Below are 14,695 nucleotides of genomic sequence, written 5' to 3' on the forward strand. Positions count from 1 at the left end.
TCTCCATCTCCAAAGGACCGTCATGATCACCATCGTCACCGGCTTGACACCTTGATCTCCATCGAAGCATCATTGTCGTCTCGCCAAGTATTGCTGCTACGACTATAGCTACCACTTAGTGATAAAGTGAAGCAATTACATGGCGATTGCATTTCATACAATAAAGCGACAACCAGATGGCTCCTGCCAGTTGCCGATAACTGTGTTACAAAACATGTTCATCTCATACAATAAAATTTAGCATCATGTCTTGACCATATCACATCACAACATGCCCTGCAAAAACAAGTTAGACGTCCTCTACTTTGTTGTTGCAAGTTTTACGTAGCTGCTACGGGCTGAGCAAGAACCGTTATTACCTACCATCAAAAACCGCAACACGGTATAGTGATTGTTTTTTATCTTCAAAAAGAACCCTGTTCATTGAATCCGATTCAACTAAAGTTGGAGAAACTGACACCCACCAGCCACCTGTGTGCGAAGCACGTCGGTAGAACCAGTCTCGCGTAAGCGTATGCGTAATGTCGGTCTGGGCTGCTTCATCCAACAATATTGCCGAATTAAGAATCAACTAGTGACGACAAGCAATATGTATATACCCACGCCCACAACTCCTTTGTGTTCTACTCATGCATATAACATCTACGCATAGACCTGGCTCTGATACCACTGTTGGAGAACGCAGTAATTTCAAAAAAATTCCTACGTACACGCAAGATCTATCATGGTGATGCACAACAACGAGAGGGGAGAGTGTTGTCCACGTACCCTCGTAGACCGAAAGCGGAAGCGTTATGACACCGCGGTTGATGTAGTCGTACATCTTCCCGATTTGACCGATCCTAATACCGAAAGTACCGCACATCCGCGATCTGCACATGTTCATCTCGGTGACGTTCCACGAACTCTTGATCCAGCTGACTGTCGAGGGAGAGTTTCGTTAGCACAATGGCGTGATGACGGTGATGATGAAGTTACCGGTGCAGGGCTTCACCTAAGCACTACGACGATATGACCAAGGTGGATTATGGTGGAAGGGGGCACCGCACACGGCTAAGACAATGTTTGTTGTTGTGTTCTGGGGTGCCCCCCTGCCCCCGTATATAAAGGAGCCAGGGGGGAGGCCGGCCGGCCCTAAGGGCGTGCCAAGGGAGGAGGAATCCTCCTCCTAGTAGGAGTAGGATTCCTCCTTTCCTAGTCCTACTCCTACTAGGAAGAGGAGGGGAAAGAGGGAAGGAGAGGAAGAGGAGAAGGAAAGGGGGGGCGCCCCCTTCCCGAGTCCAATTCGGACTCCCTATAGGGAGGGGCGCGGCTGCCCCTTGTGGGATGCCTCCCCTATTCCCTAGGGCCCATGTAGGCCCAATCTTTCCCAGGGGGGTTCCGTAACCCTCCGGCACTCCGGTTTTCTCCGAAATCACCCGGAACACTTCCGGTGTCCGAATATAGTCGTCCAATATATCAATCTTTATGTCTCGACCATTTCGAGACTCCTCGTCATGTCTGTGATCATATCATGGACTCCGAACTACCTTCGGTACATCAAAACAAATAAACTCATAATATCGATCGTCACCAAACGTTAAGCATGTGGACCCTATGGGTTCGAGAACTATGTAGACATGACCGAGACTCATCTCTGGTCAATAACCAATAGCGGAACCTGGATGTTCATATTGGCTCCCACGTATTCTACGAAGATCTTTATCGGTCAAACCGCATAACAATATACGTTCTTTCCTTTGTCATCGATATGTTACTTGCCCGAGATTCGATCGTCGGTATCTCAATACCTAGTTCAATCTCGTTACCGACAAGTCTCTTTACTCGTTCTGTAATGCATTATCCCGCAACTAACTCATTAGTAACATTGCTTGCAAGGCTTATAGTGATGTGCATTACTGAGAGGGCCCAGAGATAACTCTCTGATAATTGGAGTGACAAATCCTAATCTCGATCTATGCCAACTCAACAAACACCATCGGAGACACCTGTAGAGCACCTTTATAATCACCCAGTTACGTTGTGGCGTTTGGTAGCACACAAAGTGTTCCTCCGGTATTCGGGAGTTGCATAATCTCATAGTCATAGGAACATGTATAAGTCATGAAGAAAGCAATAGCAACATACTAAACGATCAAGTGCTAAGCTAACGGAATGGGTCAAGTCAATCACATCATTCTCTAATGATGTGATCTCGTTAATCAAATGACAACTCATGTCTATGGCTACGAAACTTAAACATCTTTGATTCAACGAGCTAGTCAAGTAGAGGCATACTAGTGACACTATGTTTGTCTATGTATTCACACATGTACTAAGTTTCCGCTTAATACAATTCTAGCATGAATAATAAACATTTATCATGATATAAGGAAATATAAATAACAACTTTATTATTGCCTCTAGGGCATATTTCTTTAGGCAGAGCCCTGGCGGATGGCCTTGCCCCTGCGGGCGTTCACTAAGCGCCCACTCTTCACCATCAAGGCGGCGGTGCCTAGCGGCCGTCTCCGCGATAGTGACGAAATGGTCGAGGACCCACGCAGTGGCAAGGTTCGGGTCGTTGTGGACCCATTCCGGCGCCGCGTTGGTCTTGGTGAACCGGAACGGTGGGTGGCGTTGCGCGGGTCATACTATGCCCGCTGCCGCACCTCACGCTCCTCCTCAAAGACGACTGTCCTCGAGCCCGAGGGACCGTTGACACTGCCGCCTCCGGGGTAATGGAGGAAGCGGCCCTGCGCCTTCATTATCGCGGGCGGCAGCGCCTCCTTGGGCCGCGCGCGGTGGGCGCGCGGCGGGGGCGGGCCCGCCAATGTGGGTGCACCGGCTGTGCGCCGGTGGCGATGCAGACTCGTCCTTGACACGGCGTCCAATCTGGACACCGCCACAGTTTCTCGCGCTGGGGGGTTCATCCTTCACCTGTCGGAGTGGGGACGCTGGCTCCCGCTTGATGCAATAGCATGGCGGGGACGGTGGCTCCTCCTTGACCCATTTCGACGACGATGGCACCGGGCCCATCTAACGGAGCAACCCCTCCGATATGAGCTCCATCTGACGGACGAACTCTTCGTCCATCAGAGGCACCTCTGCGAGGAGGTGCGGCCTTCGCTGCCGTTGTTGGGCTTATGGTCCTCCTCGTCGCCGGAGGATCCGATCGCCGTCATTACTGACAGTCCTGAATAGTGAGGGCGGTGGCATAAGATTCGACTGGCGATGAACTGATGCCGCAACCGCCTCCGCCTATCAGCACGGAGAACCAAGACTTTGGCATCGCCGCTGGAGTTGGAGGGGCTCGGTGTGGATGTGTATCGCTAGCGCGTGACTTAAATAGCCGCGACCACGGCCAGGCGAACTGGCGATCAGCCCCGCCTCAATGCCGTGCAGTAGCCAGAGTTGGTTTCTTGGGACGCGGCGTCCGCATTGAAGCACCGTCGCCCAAGAGGTCGCGTCCGTCAGCGCCGCCTTCCGTCCAGGCGCATCGCTCGACATCAATGTTGGTCGCTCCATGCTATGAGCCGGCATGAATGCGGCACAGCAAGTGGCGCGGGCGTTGGATAGAATGCGCGGGAGAGGCGGTGGGTGTTTTGGGTGGGTCGGGGCGGTCAGACGCGGACGTGGCAGACAGCCCACTTTGTCTCGGTTTTGTAGGAAGAAATACGTCCAGACTACTCGATGGGCCAATATAGACCTGTGTTGGATCATGAATGGCAAAACACGTCCGGACCGCATGTCTAGACATATGTGGGCGGTTTGAGAATCGAAAATGGAGGTGCACTAAAGTATCAATTGATATATCTACGTGTTCTAGATTCAGAAATTCATAGGGCAACGCAAGTGCAGGGGCACACACTTGCCAAGCTCCGCCCGGCTACTCGATTTTCTCGCGATTCGCGAAGTAGTTGGACCCCGCGTGAGGACACAGTAAGTTTTAAGTTTTAATTATTAAAACTTATTATTTTTACCTAAAATTTATGATTTTCTTGCTTGCTCAGTCGCTCTTATCAATAGATAATATTTTAAAGCATTCTGTCAGTAATAGGAAAAAAAATCATGATTTATCGGTAACTAAGTTTGAAGAGTTGATCTTATTTATTATTTTTGCGGGAAAAGATGGATCTTATTTGAAAGCATCCACATGGGAAACACACGAATATGAAAATAAAACTTAATTTGAACGTTTTATTCAAAAGATAAGAAAGTTTAAAAATTGAAAGCCAAAAGAAAAAGCATGTGCGTGGAACTCGGTGTCCCAGCACCAGCGCGCCACAAATTCTCTTCCATTCTTGATTTAGCAAATATATTTAGTTTCCTTCATGTTCTGCACTCAGGTTGTTCGTTGGCGCGGTGATACTATTTTGTTGTTTTTGCTGAGAAATGGAGTCAATGATCATTCCCGTAAACCAGCTGAAAGATAAACAGTAATGCAATTCAGCTGAAGTTCGTTGGGAGGGGATGACAAATCGAACATTTTTTATGGTAATTTTATATTGTTGCTAAGATGATAAATTTAGTTTGCAAGCATGACAAATCCAGCCATGGCAAACATAAATTGCCTTGCAAATCGTTTTTCGCTTAACTCTTCGCTCCTCCTCCTTCAAGAAAGAAAGCTAGGGTTTCTGCCTCTCACCAGCGCCGTCGCAGGTCCGCCTCGTCTCCGATGGCCCTAGGGTCATGGGGCGCGGTGGATACTGCCAAGGGCCGGCGGGAGGGCTTCGTTTTCAGTCGTTTTTTTCCTGATTTGTTAGGGTTTGTGTCCTGCTCAGGAAGGCGAGACGGCGGCGGCTCTCTGGAGATGGAATAAATGTCTTCCCGCCTAGCCCCCGTTCCGGCAGTGCATCTAGCATCGTTGGTGGGCGTGTGGAGGTGTGTCTCCGGCGGATTTATTTTTGGTGGATTTGCTCGGATCTCTTCGTTGTTCGTCTACGTTCATGTGTCTTCCGGTTGAATCCTTCCAACCTACGTTATTCTTCATCGGCGGCGGTTGCTGTCCTGGTGCGCTGGTCCTATGGGGCCTTAGCACGACGACTTCCCGACTGTCTACTACAACAACTTGTGCCCGACTCCGGCGATGGAAGAGTGATGACGGCAGCGCGCCTTCGGCTCGCTTTAGTGCTTGTAGTCGTCTCTAGGTGGTCTTCGGATCTTGTAATTTTTAGGACGACGATAACTGCCACACGTGTGGGCGTTAAGGGGTCTGCCCACACGTTTTGTGTGGTGTCTAAGAAGACTAGCCCACACCCCTATGTGTAGGCAAAACAACTAGCGCCCACACGCCTCTTTTTTCCCTAGCGGTCCCTCTCACACGCCTATGTATGGGCAAAATGCATAACGCCCACACGACCTCTCTCAGTCACCTACCTCACGGTCCCGCACGCCCAGTGTGACAGTCAACACGCGTCCCCACAGTTGCCATGGTCCGGACCCTCTTCAATGTCCATTTACCTGCAGTTGCCATGTCGCTGAACTACAGTTGCCATGTCGGACAACTACAGTTGCCATGGTTGCTCAACTGTAGTTGCCATCTCAGGTCAAGTGTCAGATGCCATTTTGGACAACATCAGTTGTTGCCATGTCTAATCTGGTTTACTATAGTTGCCATGATTTGAAAACTTTAGAGGTTGCCACCTACTAACACTAAGCAGTTGCCATGTATGGTCTGGTTTACTGTAGTTGTCGTAATTTGAAAACCTTAGGACACTGGTAGAAAAAGGGCCTTTAGTCCCGGTTCGTAAGGGCCTTTAGTCCCGGTTCTGGAACCGGGACTAAAGTGTCGGTACTAATGCCCTGACCCTTTAGTCCCGGTTCAATCCAGAACTGGGACTAAAGGCCCTCCACGTGGCCGGTCCACCTTTAGTCCCGGTTGGTAACACCAACCGGTACTAAAGGGAATTTCCTGATTTTTTTTGAAATTTTTTTTGAAATTTTTTTTGAAATTTTTTTTGAATTTTTTTTTATTTTCAAATTTCTGAATTTTTTTAACCTCTAATCTCTAATCACCCCTCATCACTGCTCAATTTAATCTCTAATCACCCCTCATCATTCCAAATCATCTCACTTCCCGAACGGTCACCCATCCTCTCACTACTCCAGCCTGAGCACGCTTAACTTCTGGGTTCTATTCTCCCTCGTTTCCAAGTCTGCACTTGTTGTTTTCCTGACAATAGTAAGATGTCAATCCTATTAACCCTCAGGAATTTAGCTTGAGCATGAAGTCACATATTTCACTGTTTTTAGTAAACAATGGTCAAACAATAATTTTTTCAAACAACTATTTATGTACTAAACAATGGTCAAACAATAATTTTTAGTAACACTAATATTTTTGAATAAGTAGTTTGACCATTGTTTGACCATAGTTTGACCAGATTTGACCAAAATTCAAAAAAGGTGAAATAATTATTTAATAACACTAATATTCTTGAATAATTATTTAGTAACACTAATACTTCTTGAATAAGTAGTTTGACCATAGTTTGACCAGATTTACTGAAAATTTAAAAAAACTGAAATTTGAGCATAACTTTTTTTCCTTTTGGAATTTGAGGATTCTAGAAATTTGCAAACAGGCCGTAGGCGGTCTCCATCGGATGTAACTTTTCGAGTAGATGATTTTTCATATAAAAAACTTTTCCATCCGAGTTCGTATGAAAAAGTTATGCCCATTTTACAAATTCCAGAGAGATTTTGTAAATAAAGTCGAAATTCATATTTGTAAATTTTCCCAACAACTAGACCACATATCACATGTGAAACTTATTTTCTTTTATTTTTTTGACATTTCCATCATTTTCTTTTATTTTTTTTAAAACTGAAAAGGCGATCCACCGGGGGGGTATAGTTTGAAAATGGGACCTTTAGTACCGGTTCGTGGCACGAACCGGGACTAAAGGTCTCATCCCCATTAGTCCCGGTTCGTGCCTCAAACCGGGACTAAAGGTCTAATCTTTAGTCCCGGTTTGTGGCATGAACCGGGACCAATGGTTGCGGGCCAGGAGCGAGGCCCATTGGTCCCGGTTCATCCCACCAACCGGGACCAAAAGGTCTAGATGAACCGGGACTAATGCCTTAGCCGCACGAACCGGGACCAATGCTCACATTAGTCCCGGTTCTAGACTGAACCGGGACTAATGGGCTGAGCCGGCCTGGACCATAGCCCTCTTTTCTACTAGTGGGAGTTGCCACCTACTAACACTAGGCAGTTGCCGTGTAGCGCAACAAAGAGACATGACAAAACAATATGTTCGGGTAAAAGAGAGAGTTGACATCTGCTTACAAGCACACTAGGGCAGTTGCCGTGTACCCTGCAAAACATATGGCAACTGACATGTTCGGGTAAAAAAAGAAAGAATTGCCATATGCTTACAAGCACATTAGGGCAGTTGCCAAGTACACTGCAAAGCGCATGGCGACTGGCAGCTTGGGTGTGGGAAAGAAGACGGGCGTGTGGGCGAGATGGCAAATGCCCACACACCAGCCCTTGTGCGTAAGTGAAAACTGGCGTGTGGGCGAACTGCTAAACACCCACACACCGGCCCCTCCTAGTGATGAAACGGACGTATGGAAGACCGAATGAATGCCCACACACCAGCTCAGTCCTACGTGACACCATAAACAAGTCAAGAGTTGTGTACCCACAAACCGGTGGCGGAGGCACCGCCCGGCGACCCTGGACACTTGTCCAGGCTCGCTGGCTCCCCGACAGTAGCGCTCAATGGATTAACAAAGGCCGAATGCTGTTGGTAGCTTGCTTTATCTGGGCAAAAATAATTTGGGCCTTCGTTTCTCAATGGTTCACAGCCCAACAGGCAGCCGTAGGAGAGAGTCCGCAGCCCAACCAACAGTTCACGACCCGAGGGAATAGACGTACGCACGGTGTCTGTCTAAAAAAACGTATGTACAGTGTGGTTTGTTCTAAACAAAAAGTACGCGCAATTGGATCGATCGCTCCTGTCTCTTCGTTTCTCACAGCGCCGAGCGCAGGGCACTGGGCGACGGGGGCGGCGGTTAGCCTAGAGCCCTACTGCCCTAGACGGCGAGACGGGGCCGCGGCGAGCGGACGTCCTGCGCCCAGGCAAGGCTACTCCTTCCTCTCATGATCTCATCCTTGGCACAGTTCCTTGGCTAAGAATTCTCCATGGAAATTAGGGCTAGGTGCTAGGGATCCCTCATCTAGTCATCTCTGAGTAACTGGTCAAGACTAGGGATTGAAGCACAACCAAGACCTCCTGTAGAATCTCAAAACAGCAGCAGCTCTGCGCTCCTCTATGCTATGATGTTAGTTAAAGTGTTAATTAGTTCTACAGTACTACTACATGCCTCCAGAAATAGTTCTGATTTAATGTGTTTGTTGATTTCTTTAAATCAGAAAAGTCATTTGGCAATCTGCAATGAACCAATAGATTTAGGGCTTAAATTTAGGTAATGCTTCATTGACGGCTTTAAGGAATTTTGATACAATACATGTAGTTTATGTGTAAGTAGTTATGTAGTATTGTTACTTTTTTTCCTAAAGATCGTACTGTTTTTACTTATTGTAGCTGATTTTTTTATTTACTTGCGTGACAACTAACTTCAAATTTTTTCATTAAATTTCAAAGATGAGGAGGTTTTTGGTGAATAGAGCAAGCACTGAAAATGTGAATGGTGTGCAACCGGAAATAAAAGTTGAGGCACAACCACCGCCTAACATTGCCAACCGGAAATAATGAATGGTTCAATGACCTTGATGATATGTTAGACCAAACAGGAGTTATTCAACTCAGTTGATGATAAAAATATTATTCAAACATTTACTGCAATGAGGTCTCGGAAAGGGTATTTGCCCCGTGATTTTCTTTAGTGCATTGTCCGTATGTTCCATCTGGCCATCTCTATTCTTGCAAGCTTTCAAGATTTAATATATTCACATCTCACAACTTAATTACAAATCCATTTTCTATCTTATAGTGCCTCCTAGGACTTTGGCAACATGGCGGGTTTGCCTCTATGGAAGGGTGATTGTATGTCTTTGTTTGGCAAAAATGAACAAATGAGAGATTCTTTTGACTGTGGTGGAAGAAGTTGCAAGATCACACCTGATGACATCTAGGTATGGATAGCTTTACTTTTGTTGACAACATTGCGAGTTTGCCTCTGTGCAAGGCTAGTTATTTATCTTTTGTTGTCAAGTCTCAACTTTATTTGGTCTATGAAATAGATATTGATATATGATATATTAATTTCACTTTAAATTACATTTTGTGTGACTCTCGTATCTATGTTTTCACTTCGTTATTAACGTGGATTTGTCATTCAGAAGTTTGGTGATATATTACATGATGTGTATCCAAATACCCGATTTTTGATTTCTAGATTATACACTTAGGCTCAACTTGCCCAAGCTCTATAAAAGTTCTGCCTCCGCCACCATCACAAACGGACGTGGATCCACGCGTGTGGGCGGGATGCAAACACCCACACGTGTGGGCGTTAGTGTTTTCGATTTTTTATTATTTCTAATATTCGTTGTACTACCATGATTAAAGATGAATATATTGGAAGTTTTTCCGGAAGAAAAATTGCCTTGCAAATCGTTAGCAAATGCTATGAGCCGGTCCAGGATAAATAAGATGCTAGCAATTACTAAACAGTATAACTCAGCCCACCTACGCCCCTCCACAACGATTTGAACCCCAGAGCCGTCGGATCTCCTTCACTAATGTCCTGGATCAGCTCAGCCATCCCACTGTAGTCTGTGGAAATTATTTACTTGTCCCCGGCGCGGCCCACTCGGCCCAAAATGATTGGGCAGCTGCTCTGCAGAACGTGTTGGACCTGCTGTCGTTAATCGGGCCGTCCCAGTCGATGGACCACGGAGGCCCGCTCGGAAGTGCACAAACTCGGCGTGTTCCCTGCCTATCCATTCCTAAAAATGCCTCTTCTGTCTTCCCCGAAAAATTCCATCCCTAATAGGCGAGCCCAGTCGCGGCGGCGCCCGCTGTCGTCGTCATGCCTCCCGGTTGCGAGCTGCTACTACAGATGTGCATCGACGTACGTGTCCTCTACCCTCCATGCAGAGGACTACAGGTGCGTCACTGTGTCCCATCTTTTCAATCTCCTATGGTATGTTGCGTTCTTCCATGGTGGCCATGGTGGCACGCGCCGCCGGCGTCCTTCCCTGGATGTACCTTGGATGCTAGGTTAGCGTAGTACGGCCTCCGATGTTCCGCGCCTGAAGCTGGGCGCCTGGGCCTCGACCGTGAGGAGACGGGGGACACAGCAAATTGATTGTAATCTGAGTTAAAGTCAACCATTGAGGACACCGACGAGGTAGAATCGCATGAGCTATCCTTCGCTGAGCCATCTCCATTGCCTGCCTGCTACGTGGGGTGGTGAAACGCTCTGCTCTGATTTCTGCTGCTCCAAGGCTGGATTTTAAGGCTGGATGAGCTGCTTATATAAAGGTTAGTAGACTCGTGAAATCAACACTAAGTATCCTTGCATGTTTTAACCCATTTTTCCAAGAAATTGAAAAAAAAAGAGTTCAGCGTAATGCCTATTTGGTTTAAAGAAAATGTTCAAGATATTCATCTGGCAAAATAAGAACGCTGCATATAATCGGAAAAAATAGTTCGGTTTGTCATGCATGCTACTCACTCCATTCCTAAATATAAGACCTTCTATAGATTTTAATACGGGCTACATACGGATATATATTGACGCATTTTAGAGTGTATGTTCACTCATTTTACTCCGCATGTAGTCTATATTGAAATCTCTAAAAAGCCTTATATTCAGGAAAAGAGGGAGTACATCTTTGTATCCGATATTTTAGGTTCAGGAATCGAGAGATCTACCATGTAATTCTAAGTGGTTTTCAGATTAAGAATTTTCTTTGAGCTGTCATCTAACAATGACATAATCATTCCAGCATACTGTAGCAAAGATTCCTCATGTTAAACCATCTGGCTGGTGCTATTTGTACGCGCAGCGGGATAAAAATTCTCAATTGATAAATAAATTTAAGTTACATCAACAGTACAAAATCGACTTTGCCCCATCACCTTTTGTGCAATGGGGTCATTCCAGCATGTTGATTTTCATGATCGTATACCTAAAGCCCTGAACAAATGTAACCCACGCGCCATCTACATCGTGGCACTGTAATTGAAAGTACTCAAAGTCTTGACATATATCCTACTACTTTTGTGCATAAATTTCTCCTCTTTAATTAGTGGCATAATATGAGAAAGATATGTAAACTTAATTTTCATATTTGATGTTTTCAGATGTTTATGATATTATGCTCATTATATATTATACAAATATAAAGGATGAGCGCAGCAACGCGCGCCATTATGATCTAGTAACACCGAAGGCCACACAATGGATTGAACTCGCAGGTTGATGAGAAAAGAGAGCGAGGGATGAAAGCGCCGGCGACGACTGCCGGGCCTAAAAGAAGTCATTTACGGCAAGCTTTAAGGTACAATCATCAATCAAGAAGACACACAAAAGGTGCAAGCCCACTCTCCATCCACAGGCCAGCCATGAATCCATTGTAGTACTCCGATGATCAGACCAACAAGCAAATTGAACTTGACCCGCATTTACGGGTCAGTTCACTCGGTGAACACCAAATCCACAAAATTGAAACAACTATATATACAAATCTACAGCACCACATATACGACCCTGCATCTTCACCGTTCCCTCCTTTCATAGTTTTACCTCTCTATCTCCATGGGCTTTGTGCCGCTGACCATGTGCCCGTAAGTACTTTTCGCGGTCCAGGTCATCCTCGTCGTCATCGTCCTCGTCATCGTCCCCGACGCTGAACCGGCCGCCGGCGGGGCCTCCCCTGACCCGCGGGCGTCAGGTACCAGCTGAACTGCAGGTTCACCAGCGCCTTGGCGCGATGGAGCGCCTCGTCGGTGCGGCACCGGACCACGTCGTGGCCGTCCTCGTGATTCAGGAAGCACCCCTTGGGGACGAGCCCCGGCGTCCAGAGCATGACGCCCATGACGATCAACCACACGCCCTGGAGCACGAGGCTCGCCGACCTGACCAGGCTCACCACAAAGCTCCGCGGGTACGGAATGCCCAGCGGCGTGGTGGCCAGCGTGACGGCGACGACGGTCTGCAGCAGCCAGTGGAACTGCCCCTCCACGCCCATGTGGTCCGTGGAGTGGAGGTGGAAGACGAGCAGCTCCTGCGCGAACGCCGCCGCGGCGGCCAGCTGCGACACGGCGGCCCGCAGCGGCGCCCGGACCCTGTCCATGTGGATGGTGACCGCGGCGAAGGCGAGGAGGGCGAGCGAGACGGACGCGTGCTCGAAGTTGTGGAGGTGGTCGGACGGGATGGTGCCGTCGTCGTCCAACGGCTGGTGCTTCGCGGGGCCGATGACGAGCTCCATCAGGATGGACGCCGACGTGCCGGCGATGATGAGGATGAGCTCGAGGTGGCGGACGCCGCGCGCGGGGAACCAGAGCGGCGCCGCGTAGGAGCCGGGCCGCAGCGCGAACAGCCGGATGTGGTTGAACAGCTGCCACAGCCCGATGAGGAGGAAGCCGGCGCCCGGAGCGACGTGGCCGACGAGGGTGCCCATGGCGACGGCGGCTGCGAGGGTTTGAATGGTTGATGGGAGGTTGGGAACCATGGGGTTTAAGAAGGTTGGATGGTCGACTCTCTGGAGAGTTCCGGTGGCTTGCAAGGTTTGAAAAGTTCTCTTATTTTACAAAAATGGATTTGGACAACCTCGCCCGATCGGCAGCACTTCAGCAGTGATGTGTTGTTCAGAGCTCAGGGATAGTCTCATTCTGTTTTGCTTACTTGGTTGGGCTTCCAAGATCAGGTTTTATTTTTCTTTTATTTGCGTGTGGTGTGATACGACTAATTATTTATCCTCTACAAGATGGTTGAGTACACGAGTTAAGATAAGATAGTGATGAGAATGAGATCCTCTGATGTTAGTACTAGTTGTTGATAATGAAGTTGTTGTCTCCATAGTTTGACTTATATTACACATTTCTCACTAAGGTTGGTGGTTCTTTCTTTTTGTCATAGCGGCATGGTTATTCTAGCAAGGTGTTTATTTTTATGTTCTCTGTATGCAACATCAATTTAGTTGTGCATGTGTGCGCTACTGGATGCTTTTGACAAGAGCAATTTTCTATTAATTACTTTTCAAAGAAAAATATCTTTTTGTTTTGCTTCTTAAGTATTTTTGTTTTCTTGCATAACGTCGTGTAAGTTCAAAATGGTGTCTAGACGAGGGACATTTCGTAGGATAATTGCACGCATATACCTAAATTGACTATACATATTGAAACTCTCGTCTCCTCTTTTCTAATTGTTCGCGGTAGGGATTTTCATATGTCCACGAGAACCATGCTGGGCGTTTTTGGCAATATTAACACATCTTGGTTTCCCAAATATCTTACTTTTTGCTTCTTTGGAGTCAAATATGTTAAGCAGTTAAGAAAGTTGGATGGTCAACTCTCGAGAGAGTTCTGGTGGCTTGCAAGGTTTGAAAAGTTTTCTTATTTTACAATGGATTTGGACAACCTCGATCGGCTGCACTTCAGCAGTGATGTGTTCAAAGCTCATGGACAGTCCCTTTCTCATCCTGTTTTGCTTACTTGCTTGAGCTTCCAAGACCAAGGCTTTATTTTTCTTTTATTTGCATGCAGTGTGATATGACTAATTATTTATCGTCTACAAGATGGTTGAGTACATAAATTGAGACAAGTGATGAGGAGGAGATCCTCTGATGTTAAGTAGTTCAACTATTGTTGATAATCAAACCGTTGTTTTCATAGTTTGACTATATTGCACATTTGTCACTAACGTTGGCGGTTCTTTTATTTTGTCATAGCGCATGGTTGTTCTAGAAGGGTGCTTATTCCGATGTCCTTTGAAATTTAATTATATGTGCACGCATTACTAGATGTTTTTGACAAGAGCAATGTACTCCCTCCGTTTTTATTTACTCTGCATATTAAGTTTGATTGAAGTCAAACTTCATAAACTTTGATCAACTTTATAGAAAAAAGTATGAACATTTACAATAGCAAATCTATACGATGTGAAAGTGTATTCAACAATGAATCTAATGTGATTGATGTGTTATTGTACATGTTAATATTTTTGTCTAAAAACTTTGTCAAAGTTTATAAAGTTTGACTTTGACCAAAGCTAATATACGGAGTAAATAAAAACGAAGGAAGTATTAATTACTTTTGAAAAAAAAACTTCCGTAAAGTGTCCTACCGGTGTGTTTGACTGCCTATGACGTAAAGCGTTTAAAATAAACTTTCGTAAAAAAGTGCTTAAAATAAACTTGCACGCATACGATTAAACGAGTGAATTGTAAAAAACATCGACACTTCAGGCAAGGTTTGCAGGAACCACACATTTACGGAATTGTGCCAAAAAGCACTATTTTTTTTCATAATTTTTTGCAAAAAACACTGGTTGCTCGTTTGGGCCGTTTTAAGTATGTTTATGACATGGGGTCCCATAAATGATGACGTGGCGTAACGGTTCACACTAGACGTCGTTAGAGATATATATTTACCAAAAGCTCCCTCACTTTTTTAGAAAAGAGCCGACGATAAGGTTCCATCTCCTCCAACCACCGTTGACTACGTCGGCTGGGCCTCCCTGCGCCGGCCAATGGAGCTCGAGCTCGCCGGCATGCAAGCCAGCAGCAACT

The 14,695-nt window shown here is 46.4% G+C and overlaps 1 pseudogene; it reads right to left on the bottom strand.

Moving 5' to 3' along the window:
• Positions 1 to 11,406: 11,406 nt before the first annotated feature.
• On the bottom strand, positions 11,407 to 12,869 carry LOC125528376 (annotated as a pseudogene).
• Between the last annotated feature and the right edge of the window lie 1,826 nt (positions 12,870 to 14,695).

This window comes from Triticum urartu, unplaced genomic scaffold (genome assembly GCF_003073215.2).
Source record: "Triticum urartu cultivar G1812 unplaced genomic scaffold, Tu2.1 TuUngrouped_contig_4827, whole genome shotgun sequence".
Lineage (NCBI taxonomy): Eukaryota > Viridiplantae > Streptophyta > Magnoliopsida > Poales > Poaceae > Triticum > Triticum urartu.